Source organism: Pocillopora damicornis, chromosome 14 (genome assembly GCF_964200805.1).
Source record: "Pocillopora damicornis chromosome 14, jaPocDami1.2, whole genome shotgun sequence".
Lineage (NCBI taxonomy): Eukaryota > Metazoa > Cnidaria > Anthozoa > Scleractinia > Pocilloporidae > Pocillopora > Pocillopora damicornis.
The window spans coordinates 16,244,103-16,253,636 of record NC_142683.1 but is presented as its reverse complement, the minus strand read 5'-3'; positions in this window follow the sequence as shown (position 1 = coordinate 16,253,636).

Sequence of the window (9,534 nt, the reverse complement as noted above, 5' to 3'; positions counted from 1 at the left end):
TGCCCATCCCTTGTCTGCACTTACCTGGTATCCTTTCCACTTGCAGCCCGAGATTTTTGACAACTCTGCTCATGAATGAAGCGCGCGCATTTTATTTTCATTTCACGCGTGAAAAGATCCACTTGCCGCGACAAAATCTTTCCGAATTCTCATTGTTCTTAACCACATTAAACGCTGAAAGATTTTGGTCCCCAGCTCCGTTTTTTTTTCATGCTCCGTGTTCATTTCAAATGGTGTCACTTTTCACTTGAGTTTTGGGGATATGAGTCCCATCGGAAAACAGTAATGAAAACATTTGCGTGATGCATACAATTTGTTCAATGAGAAGCTAAGTGATCGCAAAAGTAACATTACAAACACCGTGCAAAATGTTGATTTTATCTATTATATATTATTATATATTATTTCCGCTTTAATATTACTTTTAGCTAACCCTTTCCCATTATTCAGCTATTTATTCTTGGCGTCAAATTTCCTTGCGTTTACATCTGGTCCTTCATTCCTTACGCTTTGTCTCTTGGCTTCCTCTTCCAACAATGAATTCTCCTTTTTATTCTAATATAAAGACAACTCAACTTTATGCATGCAGGAGCCCAAAGGCCTGGCACAAGACAAATTCCGAATGTGTCCGACGAAGTATAGCTAGGAGCTTATTTTAACCACCCTAGGTACAAAAAAATTAACAACGAATAGTACTCACGTTTACAGGGCTCATCTCTGTGATTGCTTCCATCACTTTCTTTAATTTTCCTCCGAATGACTTATGAAGCGCCTAACTCCAACCAACGGAAAGTTATAATGACGGGTTGTAATTTTCGCGCGTCGTGATGACGTAACAGACGAGATAATAAACCAATCAACAGATTAGCAAGTAAACGTAACTTCTACCTCGTTTTCAGGCGCCTTTGCACTGGTTTAGGTGAGCGCGGGAAACTGACCGAGTGCGCAGACTGCTGGAGAGGAGGTTATTGACAGATTTTAATAAACGTTCGCCCATTGACTACCTCAGGCTCTAATTTACTCAAAGCGATTGCAAAAGCAACGGACAAGTCCAAGAAACGAGACTGAAGAAAAATAAAGGGGTGCGTCGTTCCGCAGGTAAACCAGTGTAGGGCTGTCGTTTGCTTTGGCCACCACGACGCGCTGACCACTGACCGCGAGAATTTAACACAGACTTCTCGCAAATAAAGGGTTCTGAATAGAAGAATGAGAAAGATCGGGAGCTTTTCAGGAAATGATGAAAAGAGCGCGTCCTCCCGCAAGAAAACCAAGTCTTAAAGCAAGCTGCTTTGTAGTTGATACTTAGTTTGCTTGCGAACATATGAAAATGAGAGAAACATATGAGTGCTAAGTTCGGCTTCGTACGAAGCATGAAACCACTTGGCTATAAATAAACGAACGTTCCTCGCCAAAAGTAAGCTTCGCTCATCCGACCCGTGAATGATAGAAAAGAGATGATATTAAACCTTTGACCACAAGCAGTGACCATTAAGTAAATTTTGGCCACAAGTTCATTACACAGTTTGAAGGACAGGCAATGAAAAGACAAAAAGTGACTAAACTGGATTGAAGCTTTGATATCACAACAAATTGTCGATATCAAAAAGCATGGAAATATATATAGGGCACCAGTTATAAACATCCATTTTCAGATGCTGGGAGTGAGTACGTAGCTTCCAAAAACTGAATAGGCTTCTAGAAAGTATTTCACTTTGGATATCATGGTTCATTTTACCTGATCCGTAAAACATTCTACGAGGTGACTCTTCTTGTCCACTGACACAAATTGTCAATAAACAATGCAGGTAAACGTAGAGTTTAAAAATCTCAATTGGCCGGAGGCAAACCAATCGGCTATAGACAAAGTGCAGCCAAGGAGTTGAGCTCGAGCAATCGAGAACAAATCCAGTAAGTTGCAGGGCAAAGGACTTTAACCTGGAACCTAGCCCCTTAATCACTCGGTCACACAAGATCAACGCTGTTATTTCTGTGAGTCGTGACGTTTGTTTTCCTAAAGCAATTCACACGCAACACACGCCCTCTAGTATCAGGCTTCGGGAGTTTTGTGTTTCATTTCACGTCATTTTTCACCTCAAGCGAACGCCAGATATTTTGTATTGTACTGTTTTGTTTTTCTTCCCACCTACCCTCCCACCCTCGGTGATTTTACGTGATGTCATAGGGTGGCAGAGAGGTTTACTCAGCACATCATTGGCTGTTGTTTACTTTTCGTTCGTATTCTTAATAAACTTCTCTCTGTGCCGAAAAGCGAATTGTGTTTTATTTGTGTCAGGGAGCGTAGTTGGAGAATAAGTTTCTTTTAGGAAAGGCTTTTCAACGACGATAGGAACATCCTTTGCAACCGCATTACTTTGGAAGGAAAGAAAAATCACAGGGTGCCCACTCTCGTCCTAGGAGCTACTCGTTTTCTCTCATTTCGAACATTAGGAATGCTTGTGGATTGTGTTTCTAAGACTTACCTCATAAGTTAAGCGTTTATGGTAACAAGGAAACGTGAAAATACTGAGAAAAAATGTCAAAATAATAAAAGTAATTACATAAAGTATAGCTAATTAAATCGTATGAAAGTGAGAGAATAATGTTATGTGAAGCGCTCGAGAAGTATGTCAGTAATGTTAAGGTATATGTATACGAAGTATGCTGAGTTTTTGGGAGATTTCTACTCCAAGTGCAGTCTATTAAGAATATTTTGGTTGCTTTTGGCCTCGCACCAGCTGCAGGCATTGTAATTAACAACGTATGAATAAATAGGTTTAGTTTCTAAGGAAACTGTGGTGCTGTGTCGGTGAGGGGTACAACAAGATAATTTGGTTTTATAATCCAACTGCACAAGGTGGAGTTCAAATAACGCGAATATATATATATACCACATGTGTACAGTTGGTTATTTTGTTCTGTAAAAAAAACCTGTTTAACCGGTCGGCTGCGCACGCTGCGCTTCTCTATCCACTTTGCTTTTCCCGCCTTATGAGAAATGAGCAGAAAGACTTGGCGAAAAAAAAATCAGTTGGATCATAAATAACCTAGAAGGTAATTTAGTGTTAACAACTGGGTTGAAAACGTAAATTAGCCACCGTAAAGAGTAAAAAAGCTGACGTTTCGAGCGTTAGCCCTTCGTCAGAGCGATTAGAAGAATTGTGGGTTGTGTATGGATTTATATGTAGAAAGTGGAGCTACGCCATAGGTGGGAATATGATGACGAAAAAACAGGAATAAATTAGTTGAATGAAAAGCGCTCGTTGATTCCGTGGGGATTAAGGGTGCCGATTTGAAATATAAATTTTTGTTCTAGTGTTTTACGGCTTTCCGAACTGCCTAGATGTAAGGAAAGGCCGCAAACTGCCATATGTTGTTTAGAATGATAAGGAAGATTAAAGTGTCTAGCGACTGGCTTGGATGCGTCCTTGTCATTTATTTCCACATCGCGAAGGTGTTCTCGGAATCGGTCACCCAGTCGTCTTCCTGTCTTGCCGATGTATAACTTATTGCAATAAGTGCAAGTTATGCAGTAAATAACATTGGCGGAGGTACACGTAAAGTGATCAATGATCTTAATGGATCTTTTGGGTCCCGATATTTTCTGTACGTTGTGAATGAAAGGACAAGTTTTGCATCGTGAGCGAGCGCATTTAAAAGTTCCAGATTGGTCATTGGTTTGAAATGAACTCCTGACTAAAAAGTTGCCTATGTTTTTGTCACGTTTGAATGAAATAAGTGGGGGTTACGAAAAGATAGTGCCAGTCTCTGAATCGTTTTGGAGTAATTTAAAATTTTTAAGAATGATAGATTTAACTGCGTGGTTGTGAGGGTGAAATGTAAGAGTAAATGGAATGCGATCCGTGTTCTCCTTCTCGGCCGTTTGTAGTGCTACCTATCCTGTTTCTGTCGTTCAAGCGGGCTACCACCGTGCCCAACAAATCGATCGACAGGCAGCACTACAAACGGCCGAGAAGGAGAACACGGATCGCATTCCATTTACTCTTACATTTCACCCTCACAACCACGCAGTTAAATCTATCATTCTTAAAAATTTTAAATTACTCCAAAACGATTCAGAGACTGGCACTATCTTTTCGCAACCCCCACTTATTTCATTCAAACGTGACAAAAACATAGGCAACTTTTTAGTCAGGAGTTCATTTCAAACCAATGACCAATCTGGAACTTTTAAATGCGCTCGCTCACGATGCAAAACTTGTCCTTTCATTCACAACGTACAGAAAATATCGGGACCCAAAAGATCCATTAAGATCATTGATCACTTTACGTGTACCTCCGCCAATGTTATTTACTGCATAACTTGCACTTATTGCAATAAGTTATACATCGGCGAGACAGGAAGACGACTGGGTGACCGATTCCGAGAACACCTTCGCGATGTGGAAATAAATGACAAGGACGCATCCAAGCCAGTCGCTAGACACTTTAATCTTCCTTATCATTCTAAACAACATATGGCAGTTTGCGGCCTTTCCTTACATCTAGGCAGTTCGGAAAGCCGTAAAACACTAGAACAAAAATTTATATTTCAAATCGGCACCCTTAATCCCCACGGAATCAACGAGCGCTTTTCATTCAACTAATTTATTCCTGTTTTTTCGTCATCATATTCCCACCTATGGCGTAGCTCCACTTTCTACATATAAATCCATACACAACCCACAATTCTTCTAATCGCTCTGACGAAGGGCTAACGCTCGAAACGTCAGCTTTTTTACTCTTTACGGTGGCTAATTTACGTTTTCAACCCAGTTGTTAACACTAAATTACCTTCTATACCCTCCCACCGACGCAGCACCACAGTTTCTTTAGAAACTTACCCCTTCATTCATAAATAACCTAGTAGACTATTCATTGGTGTGTAGTATTCCCTAGTATTTTCACTCCTTGTTTGAATTCGACGAGCCTGTGGGGGAAGTCAAAATACGGCACAGCTCCTAAAAATACTCAGGTATGTCACCGCCAGATAAAGAAAATCCGAAAAAATCACCTTGAATCTTATTTCGCAAGATGATCATCTCACGGCTGGAGCTTGGGCTGCCTGTGGTGTGAGTTCAGATAAGTTAAGTTTTTTTTTTCCTCAAGGTGAAGTAACGCTCTTTTTCTGTTACATGCCTAACAACTCATGTTCCATAACGTACCATAAAAACAACGTCCGGAGTCCGTTAGAACATACCCAATCATTGCACTACATGAAAATTAGTTAATTTTTTACGTGTTTGAATTGTATTCCACCAACCAAATTCGCACCTACGCGCGCCCGTGTATTATTCACTATTCATGACTCATTCCCTCGGGAAAGTTCACAATGTATCATCAACTTTTGGTTTTCCTGAGAATGTCACGCAATGGTAAAAATATCAGTATGGTCGTGAAACAAAAAGTGAGTCATTTGCATCCTGTAGCGGTCAAGTAAACATCTTTGGTGGCAGCGAGAAATTTTTAACGTTTGCCATCCCCAGCTCGAAGCGTTGCTTCCAAGTTATCGTTAGCTAAATTTCAGAGGAGTAAAATCAAAATATTCCTACGTCGTGAGATCACTAGGAAAAGAGTACCCTCTCGACACCGTTCGTGTTATAAGTCACCTTCTGAAGAACTCATCAAAATATCTTCGGTCTTGCAAAATTTTACAAATTTAACAGGTTCTTAAGGACGAATTCAACGCTGCATCGCTGACGAAACGTCGTTTTAAGGTAAGCTCTGAAATAATTAATTAGACCGAGTGGATTTTTGTCTCACCCACTCGCAGTGTTCCATCAGTAACATTGCCAGTTTGTATTAACAAAGAAAAACTTATTACATTGTAAAATATAGACAATCCAGTATGAGGCGTGGGGTCCTGGTTTCATATAGGTCTTTCAGCAAAGTGAGCCGGCAACAACACACCAGACCATATGATCGCAGACAAGAGCAAGTTATGAAAATGTTATCGATCTAAAGTGCTGTGTCCCTGCTTAGTCTATTTTCTTAGAAGAATATTTAGTGAGAACTGAGAAAACTGAGTGTTACGAGATAATCTGAAGCCTTTTTCCTTTTTATTTTGATTATAAACTACCGTCTACGTGTTACATCCTTTTCGCATTATAGAAATTGAAAGAGGAAGCAGTTGTCACAAACACATGTTTCGAGGGGAGATGTAAAACGCTCCTTGCTTATTAAATGATACAAAACTTGGCAGGTATTTTCAGTCAGAGAAAAATTTAAGGCGACAAATCAAAATACGAATTCTCTAACACATCATTTGACTTCTTTTGAAAAATGTAGGTTAAATTAAGAACACAGCGTAACTGAATATTTATCAGCACACCTGTAGAAAATGAAAAAAAGCTGAAATCCAGCTCGCACATAGATTTTGGAATAATCGATCGTCTTCTTTGCCCTTTTTTTTGTCCTACATAAATTAACGAGTGAACCACATGCTCCTCGTTCTTTTTCGTCATAACTCGAGTCGGAAATTTAACGAAAATTTGAAATGAAATTGCCTAATTGCATTTGCTTGTTCCACATAAAATCATGAGTGCACTACGTGCTACCCGTTCGTGATTTTCATTGAAGGCATTCTGGGTGGCGAATATTTATCTGTTAGTTTAGTTTGAAATGGCAGAAGGAAATAGTCCAATATGAAAGAAAGAAAACATTAGTATTAATCCGAGTCATTACGTTAGTGCCATACCTCCTGACTGTGGTGTACTCAAAGTTCTACGGAGCATGCCCGAAGGTGTTAGTTTTCAAAAACAACATGACGCGATCGGTAAGAAGTAAAGATCGTGTAGATTATTATTGCTTCTAAAGACAACAGGAAATATAAACCTGGGGTAAAATTGTATCAAGTGGAAAGACTTGTCAGCAAGCGGAAATCGTCGAACAAAGTTTCGCATATTATCATGATAATTGTGCAGAGTTGCAAACAATGGACAGCTGATTTTATGACAAGCGTATTTGCGTGTACACTATAATAAATCACATTTGAATTACCTACCATAAAATACCTTGCCAAATTTCCAAAGTGGCTACCAAAACAACGAAAACAAATTGCCGATGCGGCGAGCCTTTTGTATATTTTTCGCCTTGTTGTGACATCCCTGGTGAAAATCTTTGAAGGATCTTTAAAGTTCCTACAAGATCTTTATGAGAACCTTTAAAGATCTTCAAAATTTTTCTTAAGATCTTCAAGGATCTTTCATTTTCTTGCTAAGATCTTCAAGGATCTTTCATTTTCTTGCCAGGATCTTCAAGGATCTTCAAAGTTCTTGCTAATTTTGCCAAATTAGACTTCGCTCTATTACGTGTCATTTCCTTTTAAACAATTTGCATTTAATCACGCATTCTAACCGCAATATCCAACCCCACTGGAAAAAGTTTACACTAAATGCTACTGATAATGAACTTTTAACGGAATTATCCCGCGTTTTAACTTTTTCTACGAAGAAACTCGGCTTTTAACTACCTTGGACTTAATCAAATCGCGTGTTTATTCCTTGTAAACAACCTGCATTTTATAAGGTATTTCACACAAAGTGGGCAAAGTCCAGATAGGCAACAACCAATCAAGGAGCCCTCTCTCAAATATTATCCTTTTCTCTCGTGAAATGTATCTTCATTTGGTCGAGATCGCAATATATCCTTGGTTAGAGTCTATTGGAGATACAACAGAGTTTCAGTTTGCTTTTCGCAGTAAAATTACATGGAATTATAATTTTCAGGCATCTAACCGCAGACGAATAATTTTGATTTTCTCTCTGTTAGAGGAACGGCAGTAAGCGTGGTCTCTTTCGCAACTATTATTTGGTCTCATCACGCTACGCGCTCTCTCTCCGTCGGGGAATAGATGGCGTTGTGTGACGAGACCAAACAACTGCTGCGAAGGAGAAAACAGTAAGCGTGGCACCAATCCATTTTATTTTTGCTTGGAAGTATTTAGACAGTAGAGAAAATAGACCACAAGATACTTGTGTGAGTTCAGCTAAATTACCTTTTTTCTCTCTCACTCTGAAGGTGAAGTAATGCAATATTTTCGATCTTTTATAAAGTTATGCTCTTTTTCTGTTACAAAAATGAAAACATTAGGTACACAAAGTGTCCCATCTCATCCCACCCGGTCAAAAAAAATAATTCTTGCATGCTACGCATGCCTATGTTTTTACTTGGAAGTCAGAAAATTCACAATACACTAGATTAGTGTGAGTGACATTGGTGCATGACCATTACCTTGCTTTCTTGAGCTGTACTGGGAAATATTGGCACTATGACATTTCTATACTGCCGTAACCTTGGGCCAATATTCCCAAGTAAAGACTCGAGCTCGAATGGTTAGTAAGAAGTTAGTATGGGCTTTCGAAAAAATGATCTACACTGTACATGCATCTCAGGCTATTTTGAATTCCAGAACAATTGATATCCTTGTTGCTCTACATTTCTTGAAATTTTTTGTACGTGAAGGCAGCCAGCAAGGATTTTATGATATTTGAAAAACAACCAGTCATGATTATCAGTATAATTAAAGGTAGCATCAAAGACAAATCAATTCTATATATTTCATTGTTCTTCCTGTCATAAGTGTCCAGTTAAACTAACTGCCAGCTGCACAAATATGGATGTCGGTTCAACTGGAGGAAATTGAATAAAAAACTTACATATTTGTAAGTTTTGACCAGTAATCCCTATTTAAAAATCAGATAAGAGAATTTTACTTTGGTTTTGTAAAAGTTGTTTCTTATGAGAAAGGATTCACCATAAACTCTCTCCTCTTGTGCAGACATGGTGGCCTTATGATTAGTGAGGTGGAGTCAGGGTCAAGAGATCTACGTTTGTAACCTGGCCAGGTTATGTGTTTTGTTTTTGTGCAAAATAATTTACTCTCACAGTACCCCTCTCCACCCAGGAGTATAAATGGGTACCAGAAATTAGTCAGGGGAACCTGATGAAATGGCAGAAGGGTAGAGGGGGGGGGGGGGGGGGTAACCACGGGGTGGACTGTCATCATGTCCGGGGAGGAGTAGTACCTAGTCGTTTCATGTGAGGAATCCAGGATTATAAGCTCAGGGCCTGAGAAAAGTTGTAGGACCTGATAGCATCTTAGGGACGGACCATTAGATTTTTGATGCGGGATGGGGGCGGGTGGGGGGGGGAGTGTTGGGGTGTTGGGCAATAACCCCCGAAAAAAATCGAGCGAGGGCTCAATGGAAGAAAACAAATCGTGCAATTGGCAAACCCCCCCCTCCCGCATCAACAATCTAATGGTCCTTCCCTAAGGTACCTTTTACATTATTCCAAAATTGGTTTCATCCTGGAATGAAATGAATTTCATACCGCGTTTACATGCAAGATAGTTTAGATTATAAAAACAAGTAGTAAAAACAAGTATTTACGTCCCTTTTCTATGCTTTCATCGCTCCTAAAGAGGATCCATACAGATATGAGTGTCGTACCGCGTTTACTTTATACAGGTACAAAAGGTCGTCCAAAATAAGTGTTTCGTTCTGGAATGAAAACCTCAATAAACTCATTCAGAAA